Source organism: Nansenia antarctica, assembly GCF_963989245.1.
Source record: "Nansenia antarctica genome assembly, chromosome: 17".
Taxonomy (NCBI): Eukaryota; Metazoa; Chordata; class Actinopteri; order Argentiniformes; family Microstomatidae; genus Nansenia; species Nansenia antarctica.
In genome coordinates this window covers 25482533-25503956 of record NC_137687.1, presented here as the reverse complement: position 1 = coordinate 25503956, position 21424 = coordinate 25482533, and the positions used below count along the sequence as shown (strand labels likewise).

At 47.9% G+C, this 21424-nt stretch overlaps 1 long non-coding RNA gene across 1 annotated transcript; it reads right to left on the bottom strand.

Annotated features, from left to right (window-relative positions):
* Positions 1 to 4459: 4459 nt before the first annotated feature.
* LOC308172627 lies at positions 4460 to 15290 on the bottom strand. The gene is made up of 3 exons (XR_013937862.1): positions 15085 to 15290; positions 8678 to 8732; positions 4460 to 4528 (listed from the first exon to the last, which is right to left on the bottom strand). It is a non-coding gene; the product is annotated as an uncharacterized lncRNA (long non-coding RNA).
* Positions 15291 to 21424: the final 6134 nt, after the last annotated feature.

The following is a 21424-nucleotide window of genomic DNA, read 5'->3' as shown; positions in this document are numbered from 1 at the left end:
GAATAGAATAAAAGAATAAACAAAAAACATTTCCTGCAATTCTACACATTTTGTTCCACACAAACTGTGGGGCCTATTTACAGTTATAATAACATAACATGCTGGGGTTCGTTATTGGACGTGTAAATGGTAAATGGACTGCACTATAGCGCCTTTATCCAAAGCGCTTTACAACGGCCTCTCATTCACCCATTCACACACATTCACACACCAATGGCGACGAGCTACCATGCAAGGCGCCGGCCCGCTCATTGGGAGCGATTTGGGGTTCAGTGTCTTGCCCAAGGACACCTCGACTTGTGGCCAGCCGGGGCTCGAACCGCCGACCTTGCGATCATTAGACGCCTGCTCTCCCTCCTGCGCCACAGCCACCCCAGGTGTGTGGAGGGAGGCTGTGCTCCTGCTGTAGAGATCTGGGCTGCGTTCGTAAATTCGCTCCGAGCGCGCTGGAGGGCACACTGGGTTCAGCGTCAAAAAGGGACCAAGTAATTTGATTGCACAAGAGGCATTCCATGAGTGCCGATCAGATTCTAGAGCGAATTTTCCGAACACACGCTTGATACAGCTCGAATCCGTCGGGACTCCAGGGGGGTTGGGTCTCGCTCCAATTCCCCAGATTTAGACAGAGCTGAGACGGGCAGGCGTGTCATTTGGGTATCGCACCATGACTAAAGACCAACCCCCCCCCAATCCCCAAAACCTTGTAGACACTCTCTCCCTCTCTCAATACGTGGTGTAGGCTAATCCTCATTTTGAAATGTCCCCCCCCTGTATCTACTATGGTCGTCTGCAAAGTCAAGTAGCCAAATCCAAGGCACTGCAGTTTTGCACGCCCCCTCAAGCCCAAGCAGAAATAAACCACAACTTCCGAAGTTAGCCAACAAGTCACCGTGGTAACTGTGATAGGGCTGGATCGAGAACGAGAGAGAGAGAGAGAGAGAGAGAGAGAATTATGAAAACGGAAGAGAAAAGAAAACTATTTACTCCATCACTGTCGGTCTCGCGGTTAAACTAGGCCTCCCGCCAATCACCCTGACTGTGAGAAGGAGAATCCGTTGGTTCTGCAGTTCAACACTCTTGCAAATGACGTCGGTGAAGGGAACGAACGCGACGCCTGTGAGATTGAACACTGCTTTAAAACACATTACTCACTTTGATTATAATCACAAGAGTCAGTATAGCTTTTTTGGTAGATATGTTATGGTACATGTGGGAAAACTAGGGTTAGGGTTAGGTGCTAGGGTGCTAGGGTTAGGGGTAGGGGTAGGTGTTAGGGTTAGACATGCCAGCATGTACCAAGTCGACGTAGCACCTAACCCTAACCCTAGTTTTCCCACATGTACCGTATTCCCACATGTACCGTAACATATAGATGTTTTTCTTTTTAGAAAGACTTTACTTCGTAGTTTAGCTTATGGGACGCTACCCAGGGTGCACTGCTCTCTGGCCGAGGAAGACCAGGTGGGTGAAACATCCGTAACTGTTTTAGCCGTTATATGATCTGCTTTTGTACAGGCGTGTGACACATACACACACACACACACACACACACACACACACAGATACAGATACACACACAGATACACACACACACACACACACACACACACACACACACACACACACACTCCTGTACTGTAGCTGAGTAAAACATGTTTGCACCAGAGGAGGCTCGTGGAGGTAGAACTGAGGACAGGGTCATTGTAATGCATTACATTTGCATTTACATTTTTGCTATTTAGCAGACGCTTTTAATCCGAAGCGACTTACAACAAGTACATTTCTCTAAAGTACGTGAACCGACTATACATCAGTCGTCATAAGAAAAGGAAAAGAAGGTATGCTAGCCTAGAACCAAGGGCCATTGGCAGTCACAATGTTAGAAGAAGGATTCTTTCCTTTTGTTAACTCAACATTTGCCCTGAAGTATGCCCCGTTTCTCTTCTGAACACAAGGAACAGCATCACACACATTCCTCGTTCCATTCCGAGCATTACAATGAGCCCGTCCTCATCTCTACTTCCACCAGCCTCCTCTGCTCTGCATCAGACAGGGCGGCACTTGTGTTGTTGTTGTTATTCATGTTTTATATAACCGAATCCACATCCAGCCTTTTCACAGATCAGAGCGACCAGGCTTAAGACATAATACAACAAAGACATGCTACTGCCTGCCTGCCTGCTGGTCTGCCTGCCTGCCTGCCTGCCTGCCTGCCTGCCTGGCCTCTAGAGTTCACAGACGAGCATGCAAAAACAAGACAGATCTGTTGCCATGCTGACCTAATTGGCTGCGAGAGATAACAAACCCGGTTGACTTAGTTGCATCTCAGACTAGCGGTGACTGTGAGAGAGAAAGAGAGAGACAGAAAGCGCGTGGGGGGGTGGCGGGGTGGGTAGGAGAACAATGGCGTATGTCATGACTCCAGCAGGCTCTCATGCAGCAGGCTCTATTTCTCCACCCTTCTCCAGAAGAGAGTCCCCAACATGGGTCTGAATGGAAATAGATGGGTGGTAAAGAGCCCACGCTTAACAGCGATCCTGTGGTTTGAAATCCATGTGGGGAAAGCTGTGCACAAGACAGAGTGCATTACTAGAAGAAGAAGAAGGGTGGAGAACTCCCACCAGAGGAGGGGGGGGGGGACGGGGGGGTCGGTCACTGGGGCATGGGTTGCACTACTACTCCTATCTGAGACTCCTATTCTGTTTTATCTCCGGCACGCAGAGAGAAAGAGGGGGAGAGAGAGAGAGAGAGATAGGAGAGAGAGAGAGATGAAAGGAGCTGCAGTCACAAGGCTTCTCGGTATGCGGCTCTCGCAGACTTTGAAGGTCACAAAGAGAAGAAGGGTTATCCTGGGACAGGCCTGCTCTGTGGAGGGGCGAAAATGTCTGGATTGAGGTTCCTTGGGGGGGAGGGGGGGGGGGCACGTGTGTGAAGCAAATGTACACTACATACGTGTCCGACTACAGCCTATATTTCGTGTAAATGTCTGAGGTGCAGCATCATCGACATTCAAAACACACTGAGAACACCAAACGACAGCTACAGGAGAGTCGAGGCTCGACCACATCGTTTTTATTCATATCATATCTCCTCCTTCCCCCTGTGTGGGCTATAAAACACAATCGCCCGACCGAAGACTTATGGTACTGTTTCACCGGAGGGGGGGGGGGGGGGGGGGAGGGGGGGGGGGGGGGGGGGAGAATGAGAGCACCGGAGTGTTCTATTCTATCCAGATTAATCAAAACGTTCTTCCAGTTTTCTCCTAACTGCCAATCTTGTTAGTCTCACCACTTCATCATCAACGACATCACAGCCGGCCTGCACCTGTTCCTCTCTCCGGTCAACGATTCTAAGACACGCATCGCAGAGGGAGGCAGGGAAAACCCCCCAAACATTCCACTTTTTTTTCATAAAACCATCATGGCTGCCTGAGAAACGAGGTAAACATTGCAGAGAGAGGACATTACGATGTAGATAGCGTTTCCTGAACTGATACGGCCACGCAAATGCTCTCCTTTCATCTTCTCCCTGCGAATCTGGTTTATCTTCAGAGTTCAGCGGCGTTAAATGATTAACACGTTTCCTGTTCCGAGCAGGAAACGCAGGGCTCTTATCGAAACAAATCATCTATAGCCTAGATGTGCTTCCTCATATGATGACATCATCGCGGCTGCCGGATCTGATTGGGCGTTAGGCAGAACAGTATTTTCTGTGGTTGAGCCCTGGGTCTTTACTAGCACTGACGCCAGGGATGTGAAACATGACGCCTACATGAGTTACGTAAGCCTGACCTGACGAGACCTCTCTACTACCCTGCTATATCCTCTTACTACAGCCCTCAGGAACACAACAATATTCTACTACAGCCAATCAGAACCCTAGCTGCTATCCTCTAGAACCCTTTGAACCAATCAGAACTCTAGCTGTTATCCTCTAAAAGCCTTAGAACCAATCAAAACCTTCTACAACCTTCGGAACCACGGCTGCTAGCTACTACAGCCTTCGGAACCAACCGACACCATGGCTGAACAACACGCCTGCCTCTTTCACACTTGAGAGGAAGCCTGAAAGGCAAGTAAGTGCAGTTGTACAGCAGGGGAGGCTGGTGGAGGTAGAAAGTGGAGGACGGGCTGATTGTAAATGCATAAAACGGAAGGAGGAACGGTGTTTGATGCCATTCCTCATTCCGTCCCAAGCATTACAATAAGCATGTCCTCCGAGTTCTACCTCCACCAGCCTCCCCCTGGGTCACAAGGCCAGTAAGCAGTAAACTACGTAAACTACGCTAATGATCATATCTGCATGGACCTGAGGGAAGACAAACACTGCAGAAAACAACACACCATACCAGGCAAGGGCAAACTGGAATCAGCCACGCTACACCAGAGACGAAAATATGGAGAAGCGAATTAAAAATTGATCAGTTGAAATGAATCATGTAGCAACCATTCCTCACTTACCACACTAGTAAGTCTGTTTTCACAACAAATAGATGTTTGGTGAGGGTCCAGTCCCAGAGTCTCGGCACCTGCAAGGCAAAAAAGGAGGGATGAATAAGTAGGCTATATTATAATAATTTACGCAGACTGATAATAACTACTTGGTACATTACATCATAGCCTAGACGAAATGTTCTGGTGAAAGAATATAGTCTAGAAATGTTTAGGTGTCGTCTCTCCGTGGAGGCTAGCGGAGGTAGAAATTGGAGGACGGGCTCATTGTAATGCATGGAAATGTATCAAACACTCATGCATTACAATGAGCCCATCCTCCGATTTCTACCTCCGCCAGCCTCCAGTGCCGTCCCTATGGTGTCCAGTGTCACAAGATGTTGTCAAACAGGATACATGGTGTTTATTTTGGGAAGTATTTGGGGAGTATTTTGGGAGTAAGGCCTAGTCGACACGTACCCGGCTATTCTTGAAGATGGGGTTTTTCCTCCTTCGTTCTCAAATAAAATCCCGTCCACACAAGCAAAACGGACTGACTTATATAGACTGACTTATATAGCACCTTATTCCAAAGCGCTTTACAACGGCCTCTCATTCACCCGTTCACACACACATTCACACACCAATGGCGGCAAGTTACCATGCAAGGCGCCGGCCCGCTCACTGGGAGCAATTTGGGGTTCAGTGTCTTGCCCAAGGACACTTCTACATGTGGCCAGCCGGGGCTCGAACCGCCGATCTGCCAAACTTGCGATCAATAGACGCCGGCTCTACCTCCTGCGCCACAGCCGGCCCATACCCCCCTGGTGACTCTCTGCAGCGGCTTCTTTAAGCCGACCCTGATACGTGCAGGCTCTCTCGCAAGGGACGCGGTCGCAGGCCTTCGCCAGCTGTGCGCCAGGCAGGGCAGATGCTCAAAGGACACTAGTCCTGCTGCAGCAATCAGGCCCAGCAGGGTTCACTCGTCTTTTATGTCCCTCACTTCCTTTCTTTTATGTCCCTCACTGTCACGTCCCTCCTCACATCCTGACAGCTCGGCCTAGTTCTTGTAATATGCTGAAGAGATTTGACAGTAAATCGATCAGACGTGGGAGAGTAATTCCCTTTGAATGTGTTGTTGTTGTTGTTGTTGTTGTTGTTGTTGCAGCAGCTCAGCTTAGAACATGCATCCATCCCCATTGTACCCAGTAGATTGTTATGTTGAATAACATGGATATTGCGGAGAAGATTTGGTATTGTATTTATTTAATTGAACTTGACTTAACCAGAGCTACAGAGGCTTGTATCACACGGCTGAATTGTGATTGGCTGAGTAGATGCTGATAAAGCAATCTTATGAAGATTATGTTTTGTGTAACTTTTCTCCTCTTTACATGACATTTACAGCCCAGTGTAGAGTTGTTTTACCAATGAAAACATCTTTAATTAGGGCGAAAATTTGACCACACAGAAAATGAGTGATTAATCAAAAACAAAGCATGAGATTAACTCCTTTTAATCATTTGACAGCCCTAATTTAAATTTAAGAACCTCCATACCACAGAGCCATTTAATCTGAGTGGGATCATTTGAACAAGCTAAGCTATTTGATTAGCATTGTATGTAGGCCTAGTACAGAGCTGATAAAATAAAAATGGTCAATGGACTGACTGACATAGCGCCTTATTCCAAAGCGCTTTACAGCGCTATACAACTAAAACTTGATTTGATTTGATTTGATTGATAACAGCAACGGCTAAAGTGAATGTTCAGGTCTCTTGCGATCTAGGGGTTACGCCAAGGTAAGGGTAGCCCCTTCTTAGCAAGCCAGGAATCAATCCTGCTCTAGCTGGATACCCGCAGACCGTGCACGGTCACACACACACACACACTCGATAACACACACTTTAACACACACACACACACACGCATCCTGTTCTCGAAGGACAGTCAATAGTAGCAGGAAGCAGCTGTCACTGTGCCCTATGTTCTGTGCCATCAGTACTCCCAGCTGTTTAGTACAGTATGGTCTCATTCTGCTGGGTATGAAACTGCAGCCTCCCTCTGCATCCATGTAGATACTCAAACAAGCTGACTGTGTGAAAGCGTGACTTGTGCAACACTGTGGTGTTGAAGTAGGTAGGGCGTACTGTACCTTTAACCTACATTCAGCTGTTTGTTGACTACTAGCCAAGAGCTTAAGTACAGTCCTAGAGATGTGTTTATATCTTTAAAGTGGCTTTGACTTTGAATAATAATAATAATAATAATAATAATAATAATAATAATCATGTATTACATGTGTGTGTATACAAGAATAACCTCAAAGTGCAAATCAAATAAAAGATGAAATCGAACTAAAGATAAACATATAACCATATCATAAAAGCAGAGCCAGGGAGGAGGGGGTAGGCTGTCCCATAAAGAGAAGTTAAGACCTGTTTTGGAAGTCCCAACAGGCTGAACAGCCCTTACATTGTCAGGAAGAAGAGTTCCAGAGGCGCAATAAGACCTATCTGGACGACCCAACACCACGCAGACCTATCTCAACACCAGACAGACCTATCTGGACGACCCAACACCAGACAGACCTATCTGGACGACCCAACACCAGACAGAACTATCTGGACGACCCAACACCAGACAGACCTATCTGGACGACCCAACACCAGACAGACCTATCTGGACGACCCAACACCAGACAGACCTATCTGGACGACCCAACACCAGACAGAACTATCTGGACGACCCAACACCAGACAGACCTATCTGGACGACCCAACACCAGACAGACCTATCTGGACGACCCAACACCAGACAGACCTATCTGGACGACCCAACACCAGACAGAACTATCTGGACGACCCAACACCAGACAGAACTATCTGGACGACCCAACACCAGACACCTGTCTTTATTACCTGGGAATCCATCCATCCATTTTCCACTAACCAGTCTGGCCTTCAGATGGGGCCGAAGCGTAGCAGCTAAAAAGGTTACGGTTTGCATATCCTATTACAGCAGCACAGATACCAGGGGGAGGCAGGGACCAGAGGACCGGGAATGTTTGATGCCATTCCTCCTTCCATTCCACGCAATTACAACGAGCCCCAGACGTCTACCTCCACCAGCCTCCGCTGACAAGACGCCTGCATTGTACTTCATTAAGATTCATAGAGCCAAGTGATCTGCCCAGCTTCGCCAACGACAGTGCTTTTGGTCCTCTGTGGCTCATTCGGTAGAGCAATGCGCTAACAGCTAACAACTAACGACGCTCAGGTTGTGGGTTCGATTCCCGCAGGGGACCGACCCTATATATAGGCTACTGAAAGATATATGCACTTACTGCAATGTGAATCGATTTGGTATAAAAGCGTCAGCTCAATGGCATATTATTATTATATGTTATCTTAAAGTGCTTCGTCATGATTTAGCAGCAGTGTGTGAGAGAGAGAGAGAGAGAGAGAGAGAGAGAGAGAGAGAGAGAGAGAGAGAGAGAGAGAGAGAGAGAGAGAGAGAGAGAGAGAGAGGCCACTTACAAGCAAGAGTGGTAGCGGTCACAGTGGCCACGACAATGTCTCCTAGCCCTAATGTCTGTGCATTTATGAGTTCGGTGTTAATCGCGATGGCACATGACCCACGCATGCCGCATGCTTTCACGAGCCCCGATAAAAAAAACACTACACTGGGTTTCTTTATCTGGCCCGTGGGGGGGTGGGGGGAGTCAAGAGGCCAGAACAGAATCTGGGCGGCACGCGAAAAAGTAAACAATCGCCTCAGGAGGTAAACAAAACAATATGGGTCTACTAAATCAACAGCGGTTGGATTTGTATCAAGCCGGTCGTGTGTCAGGTGGCGTTTTGCATCCCGATGAAAAGCGTGACAGCAACACCCGCGACGCCTGAATGAATACGGAGCCGAGAGGGAAGCGGTTTGGAAAGTCTGTCTGCCAAGATGTGCCTACACCTCCGATTCAGCACTAAAAACAACCTGAGGGGAATCTCAGTGAAAAACAAAAAAAAACAGCAACAACAGAATCGCAAAAACACCCTGTGCAATGATTGGATTCCTGCTATTAGCCCGATGGTATTTAGATGTAGGATTAAATGGGTTATGAATAGAACGGGGGAGGGGATGGGGGTGGGTCTGACGGAGGCGGAAATCGGAGAAAACCTTCCTCCAATTTCTACCTCGACTGATATATAGGCTATATATACACACGAGTGGGTTGGTAAGTGCTTGCTTACCCTGTGACCATCCAGTGTCATTCAGATCTGACTCCGTCAATATCACCTCTTCGGTCTAGGGAGAGAACAGGAGAAAGACGCCATTAGAATCTCATCACAACAGAAATAAATACATTATTACATTGTCAAACTGAAGCGTCATAGGCATTCAGAAGAGGGGTGGGCGGGAAGGGGGGGGGGGGTGGGGTGGGGATGTCTGTTGTTATAGCCTATTTGAAGAGGAGCAGGGAAGACACCAGCGATGTGTTCCTCATAAGCCCACAGCTTAAAGAGTTGTTTTATAGGCACACGTCAGGCTGCCATAAGTCCAAGGGGACTCCACTCCTCCACTCCTCTCCTCCCCCCCCCCTCCCCCTCCTCCCCCGCCTCTTATCGCAACCCAGATCACATACCATAGTAAAGGTTTGAAGGTGTGGGAGAGGTAAGGTTACACTGGGCGTGGTGGAACAGGACAACCTCCTGGAAAATGCAAAGCGGAGCTAGCCAGTCAGACGACTTGGCCTTGAGAGCAGGAAGAAATACCTCTCAGTCTCTAATATCTTCTCCAGGCCTCGTTCCCACTTCCCACTTCCCACCGAGGTTCCTACGTTGCATATTTCTCTACCTAGTCAGGGGTTCTGGCTGGGGGATGGTCGTTGGACTGTACAACAACAGTGTGAAAGTGTTGAACGTTGTGCGTTCGTTGTCAGTCTCGTTTAATAGAACGTTTCTTATTAGATTCTATGGTGAACTTAAGACTTGTTTGGCTACAGGGCACAGTCGACTCAGGACTGTTATGAAAGTCTAAACAAACTGAAGACAGAAAACAGAACCACTACATCAGTCAGAACCACTACAATCAGAACCACTACATCAGTCAGAACCACTACGATCAGAACCACTACAATCAGAACCACTACATCAGTCAGAACCACTACAATCAGAACCACTACAATCAGAACCACTACATCAGTCAGAACCACTACAGTCAGAACCACTACATCAGTCAGAACCACTACAGTCAGAACCACTACAGTCAGAACCACTACAATCAGAACCACTACAACAGTCAGAACCACTACATCAGTCAGAACCACTACATCAGTCAGAACCACTACAGTCAGAACCACTACAATCAGAACCACTACATCAGTCAGAACCACTACAATCAGAACCACTACATCAGTCAGAACCACTACAGTCAGAACCACTACATCAGTCAGAACCACTACAGTCAGAACCACTACAGTCAGAACCACTACAATCAGAACCACTACAACAGTCAGAACCACTACATCAGTCAGAACCACTACATCAGTCAGAACCACTACAACAGTCAGAACCACTACAGTCAGAACCACTACAGTCAGAACCACTACAGTCAGAACCACTACAGTCAGAACCACTACAATCAGAACCACTACAATCAGAACCACTACAATCAGAACCACTACATCAGTCAGAACCACTACAGTCAGAACCACTACATCAGTCAGAACCACTACAGTCAGAACCACTACAGTCAGAACCACTACAATCAGAACCTAACAACGGTAAAAGTTTCGCCCCAGGATGTTTGAATAACAACGACTCGCGTTTCTTCCTGTCAAAAAGCTCTAAAGCACCCCCCCGAAAACGCTGACTTCACTGAGGAGCATGACTTTCACTTTCGCTTTTAACAATGATGTCATTGGCCATCAAAGACAGTTACTCTATCATGATTCATGACTGAGTATAAGTTTAATTTGCTCTGAAATGTTACATATCGTGGCAGAGTCAAGTCGACCAGTGGGCACAGAGCTCCTTCTCCATTCTCCATTCTAACCCTGAGACTGAACCTCCAGACTGATCCTGAACCCTGAGACTGAACTCTGAGACTGAACCCTGAGACTGAACCTCCAGACTAGGATCTGTTACAACAGTCAACACCGTTACCACGTTCAAGTTACAACAGCCAGGACCCAAACAACATAACAAACTGAGTCAGTGGTGTTACTGCAGTCAGAGCCATTACCACAGTCAGAACCACAATCCAGATCTCTTACAACAAATCAGTACCACAGTCAAGAGCTATTACAACAGATCAGTACCACAGTCAAGAACTATTACAACAAATCAGTACCACGGTCAAGAACTATTACAACAAATCAGTACCACGGTCAAGAACTATTACAACAAATCACGACCACAGTCAAGAACTATTACAACAAAACAGAACCACAATCCTGATCTATTACAATAAATCATAACCACAGTCAAGAGCTATAACAATCAGAACCATGATCGGAGTAAAAGCTGTTGTGACCGTCCGAACCACTACCAGTCAACCCTCAGTGAGAGCCTGTCACCACAGATGGAGAGAGAGAGAGAGAGAGAGAGAGAGAGAGAGAGAGAGAGAGAGAGAGAGAGAGAGAGAGAGAGAGAGAGAGAGAGAGAGTGAAAGAGTCTAAGTGAAAGCACCAGTGAAGACAAGTGGGCTGTAATCAGGTCATCTGAGACCAGACAGAACTGAATCTATGACAGTAGGGGAGGCTGGTGGAGGTAGAAATCGGAGGACGGGCTCATTGTAATGCATGGGATGGAATGAGGAATGGTATCAAACACGTGTGGTGATACCATTCATTCATTATTCCATTCCTATGTGTAACAATTCAGCCCACCCTCAGATTTATGCCTCGACCAGCTTCCCCAGATTCACGATACCGACTGGGGAGGTTGGATACAGGAAGTAAATGGACTGCACTTATATAGCGCCTTTATCCAGAGCGCTTTACAATGGCCTCTCATTCACACATTCACACACCAATGGCGGCAAGCTACCATGCAAGGCGCTCACTGGGAGCACTTTGGGGTTCAGTGTCTTGCCCAAGGACACTTCGACATGTGGCCAGCCGGGGCTCGAACCGCCGATCGGCCAACCTTGCGATCATTAGACAGCAGCTCTACCTCCTGCGCCACAGCCGCCCCGTTTGTCAGTGTCAAGCCGCCCCGTTTGTCAGTTTGTCAGTTTGTCAGTTTGCTCAGGTTCAAATCAAACACATCTCTCTCCTGTTGGCTGGAGAAAGGGCTAGCAGTAGTAGCATAGTCAATCCAGCACTGTTGTGTGTGACTAAACAGCGTCGTCTAAATATGAGAAGGAAAAAAAAAGGATCATTAAAAAGGGACACCACTGGTACAATGAAAAACAACATTTCGAATGTTTTACAAGCATCCACAGCTTGGCCTTACAATAGCTGTCCCCAGTCCTAGCCTAGGACCTGTGTTTGAGTGGTTTATATTCCAATAAATACAATCCAAGCATTTAACCATTTAAGCCAGTAGTTCACAGTAGCCTATTTAATCCACATCAAAAACAATCCTGTGTCCTGTTAAAGTCCCCCCCCCCCCCCGCCCTCCCCACTTCAGATTAAACACTTCCTTTCTTCGATTAAACTAAACCAGCCTAGCCTAGCCTGCTGGTTTTAAAACACTAAAAATCAAACATATTACAAATCAAGATAATGTTTACATTACTCCCCCGCGATATTTGCTTGAAAAATGCAGCCTTTTGGTCCCTGTTTCTCGGAGAGAGCCTAATCTCACAGAGGGGACCGAATCTCAAACCAACACTGTGGATCAATTTGATCAGGATGAGGCGAAATGTTGTGACAACGTGATCATCCCCTGGTGTGTTAGCACGTAGCCCAGGACCGGGCCCTGTAAGGATACACCTTGACCTATATTCCACTGCAGCTCTCTAAACATGTTTCGCCTGTCTTGAATTTCCCTCCATTAGAAACCCTGACTTCTTCATTTACTTGCTTTCTGTCACATCACAACAATGATTTCCATCGTCCAGGATTCCCCCCCCTCCCTCCCCCACCCCACTGAGCAGGAAGTAGCCATGACCGGAAAGCAAAAGCTCAGAGTGTCCAGTCCATACGACCGACGTGTTTGGAATGTAATCCTATATGACTCACCATGTCCACAAGAGCACAAGCCTCACACGAGGAGAGACAGCATCGACAACACAGTAGTGGTGTCCACCCCTCCTCGTCCTCCTGTTTAGACCTGACACTCTGTTCATTCCCGTAAAGGGATTCTTTTCTTTTATGAGAACTGAACTGTGAACTGCCAAGGGCGGATGTGATTCTTCAGAACATAATGCACTATCATTCAGGACAAGCCCGGTGATGAGGGGAAACCGCTTAGGCTAATGCCTTTTCTGAAGTACTTACATCTATTACTATGTCAACTTACATGGGGGTACGCTAATTGGTATGACATGAATTTTGGGGTCGAAATGTTCTAGAATGTTTAATGACGTGAACAATCAATGAAAACACTTGAAGTTGCTCTCATACCTGCATAAAAACAATGTTATAGGCTACCTCCTGTTATTATACTAGGCTGGTTGTAACATAGTAGCCTACCGTTGTATATGTGCTTAGTAACCACACGTGTGTTATTGTTCATAAATAAGTACAACAGGGAATGTCTTTCCACTTGTGTAACATCATCTCCACTCGACTAACAGACTAGGCTACGTAGGCCTAGAAGACTATGACTTGGGACTTTCCAATGCTCCTCTAAACATGGGAGGGGCTTCGGCTCTGGGGTATTCACAATGTTGAACTTGACCCCTGGGGTCACTGAAACACTCAAACACTCACACACACAGTCACACACAGCACGTGACTGAGGTCAACAGGGAGGAGGGGTGGGGAGGTGGGGGTGGGGGGGGGTGGTTGTTACGACTGTGTGCCTTCCTGAGCTCCCCTAAGGACAAACACACCAGAACACACGTTCTCCCAAACCGACACAGAACCACAAAACCCGAAACATTATTACAACACATTCCATAACCGGGAACCGTCCAATCACAACGTGGCAGACCCAACTGCCAAGGAAGAAATCGAGGTGCCAGGAGATGTGATGATCAGTGAGCCAATCGGACGACTGCCTGTAGCAAAGGCGATACAATCCCAATACGGTGGTTTAGTAATGTGAGTGATTCTAGGCTACAGGGGTCACGTTTACTACCGGGGGTTTTCATCCATCAATATCCAGGCCTTGAGGAGAGAGACCGAGAAAAAAGGAGGCCAAACCGTTCAGTCAGTACTTCCCAGCTCCTCCCTCCCTCCAGTTCCTTCCTTCAGTGTACTGTTAAGCACCAGTTGTTACATAACACTACCAGCTCCATAAGAGAGCCAGGCATTGATTAGAGCTACTGATAAAACACTTCCCACGCCAGACAATAGCAACTTCATGCTAAAAATGTCCTCGACCGAATACGACCGAAATGGGATTATAGCTAGGCCTATTCCGATGCCTGACAACAAATTCAATCATAAAGCACACACACACACTCACACAATACACACACACAATACACACACACACACTCACACAATACACACACACACACACACAGCAGCGTATAACTGTGTGTGTGTATAAATTCATGAACTGTGTAGGGTAATTATAATTGAAAACACAACTGATCTGATAAAGACCCAATACTCCCATATATGAGAGTTATGTATATATATACATAATTCAATTACCCAGAACTACATTGCCCTGAAGAATCCATGTGACCTCGTGCCCCCTAGAAACACCCCTCTCTGAAACACACTAAAGTGAAACCTACAGGCTATTATGTCAGCCTACCTAAGGTACAGTAAGGCAGTAAGGCAGGAAATCCACATGGCTTGTTAATCCACTAGTGAACCAGATATGACCTGGGTTGTACTGGGGGTGGTGTTACATTGTGTGTCAATGAGTTGATCTGGTGTGAGCAGGCAGGCTGGCCAGTAGCTCTGATCCTAGCTTTCATCCTAGGTTCCCCTCCCCCCTCTCAACTGTTATAGCTACACACACTGCACAAAATAAAGCTCTGATTCTGCCTGTTTACAACCAAAACAATGAGCTTTATTATGAATGAGCACTTGGGTCCAATATCATTTATTATGATCTGAACAGTTCCAATTTGAAAATAAGCTTGTTTTATTGTGATAACAATAAGTCACATTCAAAACTAGCTTGGCTTTGTGGACACACAGGCATCTGTGTTGGTGTCAGTGGTTTAATAGTATTCTGGTTTAATTGGGTTGAAAATGATCAATAATACAATCATACAACTTGACTAGAGCTGGCAAATCTACAAAACCCTGTGAAGTTGTAGGAAGCAAGCACACACGCACGCACACACGCACACACACACACACACACACACACACACACACACACACACACACGCACACACATTCATGCACACACGCTGCCCATCCCCCCACCTTTTCGGAAATCACCCAAATAAACACATTTCCGCGCGTAATAACGGGTCCAAAACGCGCAATAAACATTGGTAATCAATTTACGCACGCAGGGGTGCATTTTAGGTGCCCGATTACGCAGCGTAAATACGCAAAAAGACCCTTACTAACCTGTCCAGATCTTCTCTTCTCTGGATCTCCTTATAGGGGGTCTCCAGATCCACCGCTTATTCTCCACAATATCTCCACAATCAAGCCCTATAAGACCACTCCGAGATGGCGAATCGGTAGGTACAGTCCCCAGTGAGCGGTGTGTGTTAATGCCGTGAGTGTAGAGTCTCAATAATCCATTTAGAAGTCAGATTGAAGAGCATTTGGGTACATTGTAAGGTTGCTTGTGGAGAGAAAAGAGCCAAGCGGTTCAGAGGCAGCCAACGGCTTCAGACACTGGAACAGGCGAGGAGAGGACCCACCAGGCGAAAATGAGCCAGGGCCACTCTCTCTCTCTGCAGGACTGGAGGAGTGTGTGGTGGAAGGATACAGTGAACTGTACAGGAACAACAGTGTCGCAGTAAACTGTTTCATTTTGCCTATTTAGATTTTTTTATTATATTATAGATTTGCCTTTTGTATAATCCGAATTTGCATGGAATTAACAAATGCAGTGCTAGAATGATCTATGGCACAGAAAGCCCTTTGGCGTTGTTTGAGATTGAATGATATGATAATAACCATGACTGCAGCTGTACAGTATACTGTTTCAGTGAGATTTAAGTGAGATTTTAATGTCCAAAAATCGATATGACATAATAATGTGCAATAATTAAAGCGATTAAAACGATTGTGATTATTTGAATTTCAGTGAATCGATATTCGAATGGACCCACATCCTGGTTTTGTTTAGCCTATAAATCACTATAGCTAGTAGTTCACAATCACCTAATACATGATCGTGAGTTTGTGTTTACATGTTTGTTTACAGGTGATTATTAATTAATGAGTCCCATGAGTCATTAGTAATGATACACCAATTATACCAACACTCATAGGCCCCCATCCACTGTCCATCTGTCCATCTGTCCATCTGTCCATCAACATGCCACCTCTCACATCTTGTGGCAGCTTCCAGCAGAGGGGACGGGGAGGGACAGACAGAGGAGACAGGGAGGGACAGACAGAGGAGACAGGGAGGGACAGACAGGAGGCCCAGTGGAGGAGGAGGCCCAGAGGAGGAGGTGCAGAGGGGGAGGAGGTGCAGAGGGGGAGGAGGTGCAGAGGAGGAGCAGAGGAGGAGGAGGAGCAGAGGGGGAGGAGGAGGAGGAGGAGCAGAGGGGGAGGAGCAGAGGGGGAGGAGGAGGAGGAGCAGAGGGGGAGGAGCAGAGGGGGAGGAGGTGCAGAGGAGGAGGTGCAGAGGGGGAGGAGCAGAGGAAGAGGTGCAGAGGGGGAGGAGCAGAGGGGGAGGTGCAGAGGGGGAGGAGCAGAGGAGGAGGAGCAGAGGAGGAGGAGCAGAGGGGGAGGAGGAGCAGAGGGGGAGGTGCAGAGGGGGAGGAGTAGAGAAAGAGGTGCAGAGGGGGAGGTGCAGAGGGGGAGGAGCAGAGGGGGAGGTGCAGAGGGGGAGGAGTAGAGAAAGAGGTGCAGAGGGGGAGGTGCAGAGGGGGAGGAGCAGAGGGGGAGGTGCAGAGGGGGAGGAGGTGCAGAGGAGGAGGAGTAGAGGAAGAGGTGCAGAGGGGGTGGTGCAGAGGGGGAGGAGCAGAGGGGGAGGAGGAGCCGAGGAGGAGGTGCAGAGGGGGAGGAGGAAGAGCAGAGGGGGAGGCACCAATGAGGAGGGAGTGGAGGGGGAGAGTGATGGGGGGAGGTAGAGAGAGGGGGAGAGAGAGGGGGAGAGTGTGTGTGAGAGTGGAGTCTCTGAAGTCTCTGTAAGCACCTTTGGGCTGAGGCACTGCCAGAGTGATGGCCATTATTTAATACTCCAGAGAGAGGGAGAGAGAGAGAGAGAGAGGGGGGGAGAGAGAGAGAGAGGGAGGGAGGAGAGAGAGAGAGGAGAGAGAGAGAGGGACAGAGAGAGAGAGAGAGAGAGAGCGAGAGAGAGAGGGACAGAGAGAGAGAGAGAGAGAGAGAGAGAGAGAGAGAGAGAGAGAGAGAGAGAGAGAGAGAGAGAGAGAGAGAGCTATGGTAGAGTGGAAGGAGGATGGCTGAGCTAACCGGCCCTAGAATCTCCTGAGAAGGTTTTAGCATATGGCCCATTGAAATTATGACAAACTCCATAGTTTTTACTATCTGTCACCTTCAGTCTCATATACGTTCTCCTTCGTTTACATTATAGTATATTCACAGTGGAATATACTGAGAGGATAATGGTTACAGTAGGGATCGATGGAGAATACCCAGCTTGCATGTCAAGTGTTTCAGTATGACAGTGATTCTCAGTAACCCCCCCCCCCCCCGCCCCATGTGGACAATCCAATTTACCCTTTGCACTACTATTGTTGTTTTCAAATACTACTTTTTGCACTTACCATATTTGTGCACACTGCACATACCTCCTTTTAGCCTCTATTTATACATCTCTACATACCATATTGTACATAGTTACTACTACTACTACGGTACTTGCCATACTGTGTACCTATCACTGTCATGTTTTATATCACTATTTGCACTTCTGGTTAGATGCTAAAGTGCATTTTGCTGTCTGGTGCTTGTACTCTGCGATGACAATAAAGTTGAATCTAATCTAATCTAAAAAGTGGAGTGTATGCCCATGTGTGCGTGTGTGTGTGTGTGTGTGTGTGTGTGTGTGTGTGTTTGGAGTGGGAGACAAAGAGCAACAGTCGGAGAGAGAGAAGGAAAAGAAAAGAAGAGAGAGAGAGATGTGTGAGTGTGTGTTTGGAGTGAGAGACAAAGAGCGACAGTCAGAGAGAGGGAGAGAAACATAGAAAGAGAGAGATGTGTGTGTGTGTGTGTGTGTGTGTGTTTGGAAGAGTGAGAGACAAACAGCACAGTGAGAGAGAGAGAGAGAGAGAGTAGTAGAATGATCGAATGTTAGAGAGAGAAAGACAGGAGAGTGGCAGAGAGAGGGAGGGAGGGAGGGACAGAGAGAGAGAGAGAGAACTACTTTCGCCCTCCTCTCCGAGCTGTGTGCTAATGACATATATTAGTGACAGGGCTCAATAGATCTGTCCCCTTAGGAGGTCCGACTAGCCTTGTGTGACCCTGTCCATCCAACCACCACACACACCACCAGTGATGCCCTCCCTCTCCCTGTGTCGTTAAAACAGCACAATGCTGACCATTGATTACATCTACAAACCCCCTTCCCCCACCCCTACAACCTTCCACAACCCCCACCCACACCAACCACCAACCACCTCCCCCACTCAACCCACATCTCCCCCCTTCCCCTATCACCCACCCCCCTCCCCCCTCAACCGCCTCCCCCATTCAACCCATATCTCCCCCCCCACTCCCCCACCCCCACGATGACAGGCAGACGTCGTTTCCCCTTTCAACAGAGGTTATCTCTCTCATCTCCAGGACTAGCATTAGAAGAATTAGCATTTCAAATGTCCTCTGCCTGCATGTGAAGCAGGGGTAGGATGCCACCTTCGATAGAGGGAGTAGGAGACGCGGGTTACTGCGTGCATCTATGTGTCCTTAGTATAACCCTTTTGACATTTTAGACATTTAGCCAACGACGACTTTATCCAAAGCAACTTACAAAGTACATTTTGTCTAAAGTAAGTTGTTAAGTCGTGACGTGTTTCCGGGGTCGAACGTTGGCTGAGGCGCTCTCTTCGAAATGCCGCGGTAATAATAATAATAAATTATATGTCCCTTGTTGTATGAATACATCTGAGTCTAAAAAACTATTGAACTGTCATTCTACCGCTTTAGTGCACTGGTACTCTGGTGCTTTAGTACACTGGTACTCTGGTGCTGTAGTACACTGGTACTCTGGTGCTTTAGTACACTGGTACTCTGGTGCTTTAGTACACTGGTACTCTGGTGCTTTAGTACACTGGTACTCGGTGCTTTAGTACACTGGTACTCTGGTGCTTTAGTACACTGGTACTCTGGTGCTTTAGTACACTGGTACTCTGGTGCTTTAGTACACTGGTACTCTGGTGCTTTAGTACACTGGTACTCTGGTGCGGGAAATAATTATTTTTTGGACCCGGAAATTGCTAAACATCTGTCAGACTTAACAACCAACATAAGAAAAACACATCTATGCTAGGACCAGGAGCCATTGACAGTCACAATGCTAGAAGAAGGGAGTTTTTTTTTTACATGATTATTATTTACAGTAGATAAACTGTACAGGGGGTGGTGGGGATGAAGAGGTATTTAGGAGGGCGGCTGTGTCTCAGGAGGTAGAGTCGCCATCTAATGATCACAAGGTTGGCAGATCAGCGGTTCGAGCCCTGGCTGGCCACATGTCGAAGTGTCCTTGGGCAAGACACTGAACCCCAAAATTGCTCCCAGTGAGCGGGCCGGCGCCTTGCATGGCAGCTTGCCGCCATTGGTGTGTGAATGTGTGTGTGAATGGGTGAATGAGAGGCCGTTGTAGAGCAGCAAAAAAGGCGCTATATAGGCGCTATCCATTTACCATATAGGAGGGACAGTCAAAATGTAGCCTGATACATACAGGCCCTATAAGTCCTATAGTCCTATACCCAGCCATAAGCAGCGGTGATTGGCTTGGACAATGGGCTGGCGTTGTAACGCGATACATCTTCATGAAGGCTCCGTAAAGCTAGAGGGGTACGACTCCAGGTATCATTTAAGCGTAACCTTAATCATTAAGATTGAAAGTGCCGCCGCGTCGGAAGATAAGTGATTAAATTATTCAGGTTGCTGGTGGAGATGCTCCGCGCTCCGCCCCCAGTCGATAGGTGAGGAGAGACGGGATGCTGCTTTTATTCGCTCATCGATCCTCCAAACACTCCACACATTAACATTTACAAATGGACCTCTGTCTCAGGCTGCTGAGTGTCTGCCTGACGGGCGGGGGTGGGAGACGCCGCGGGGAGAGGGGAAAGGCTGGCTTTTATTCTGGAATTAAAACTAAGAAATGGGGGAAACTAAAAAAAGAGGGAGGCGCAGAGGGGGAGGAGGAGGAGCAGTAGAGGGGGAGGAGGAGGAGCAGAGGGGGAGGAGGAGGAGGAGGAGCAGAGGGGGAGGAGGAGGAGGAGCAGAGGGGGAGGCGGAGGAGGAGCAGAGGGGGAGGCGGAGGAGGAGCAGTGGAGGAGGCGGAGGAGCAGAGGGGGAGGAGGAGGAGGAGCAGAGGAGGAGGAGGAGCAGAGGGGGAGGAGGAGGAGCAGAGGGGGAGGAGGAGCAGAGGAGGAGGAGGAGGAGGAGCAGAGGAGGAGGAGGAGCAGAGGGGGAGGAGGAGGAGCAGAGGGGGAGGAGGAGGAGCAGAGGGGGAGGAGGAGGAGGAGCAGAGGAGGAGGAGGAGCAGAAGAGGAGGAGCAGAGGAGGAGGAGGAGGAGCAGAGGGGGAGGAAGAGGAGGAGCAGAGGGGGAGGAGGAGGAGGAGGAGGAGCAGAGGGGGAGGAGGAGGAGCAGAGGGGGAGGAAGAGGAGGAGCAGAGGGGGAGGAGGAGGAGGAGGAGGAGCAGAGGGGGAGGAAGAGGAGGAGCAGAGGAGGAGGAGCAGAGGAGGAGGAGGAGGAGCAGGGGATGAGGAGGAGGAGGAGCAGGGGGGAGGAGGAGGAGGAGCAGAGGGGGAGGCGCAGAGGGGGAGGAGGAGGAGAAGAGAGGGAGGAGGAGGAGCAGAGTGGGAGGAGCAGAGGGGGAGGAGGGGGAGGAGGAGCAGAGGAGGAGGAGCAGAGGAGGAGGAGCAGAGGAGGAGGAGGAGGAGCAGAGGGGGGAACCGGTCTGTGAGACACACACTTACATTTGGACAATATGACGTTTGTGTATGTGTGTGTGTGTGTGTGTGTGTGTGTGTGATTATGTATTGTTTTAGAGACCTGTAAGGCCCATGTAAGGTCTGATACAAAGAATTGTTTTATCAATCCCCTTTTGTTTAATATATTGGCGCAGTTTGAGTTTCAACATTTTAATACTATATATAGAGTGTTTGGTGAAAAATATCAATCTGGTTTCACTTCAAATCACTGGAGGTGAACAAGGAAGCGTCTGCTTGTTTAACATCAATAACAGATCTACTCCACATTACAATACATCAAACAAGGCACTGTTCGTGTAATGTTGTTACTAGTGTAATAACAGCATTATAACACAGGTATAACCGTCTACAATCATGTATGTTGTTTTATTCATAATTCTTTCCATAGAGGAAATCATTCATAATGCTTGAGTTATTGCACTCACAGGACACTGCTGCTCAGAGCATAATCAGTGCATGACTGAATTGTACAAATCATAAAAAATGCATGTCCTCGACAATGTCTGCACAGTGTGTTCCTCAACCTCACTCTAACAAACCAGGAAACCAGAACTAAACAAGTGATTCATAAATCACTACGAGAAATGTACACAGTGAACA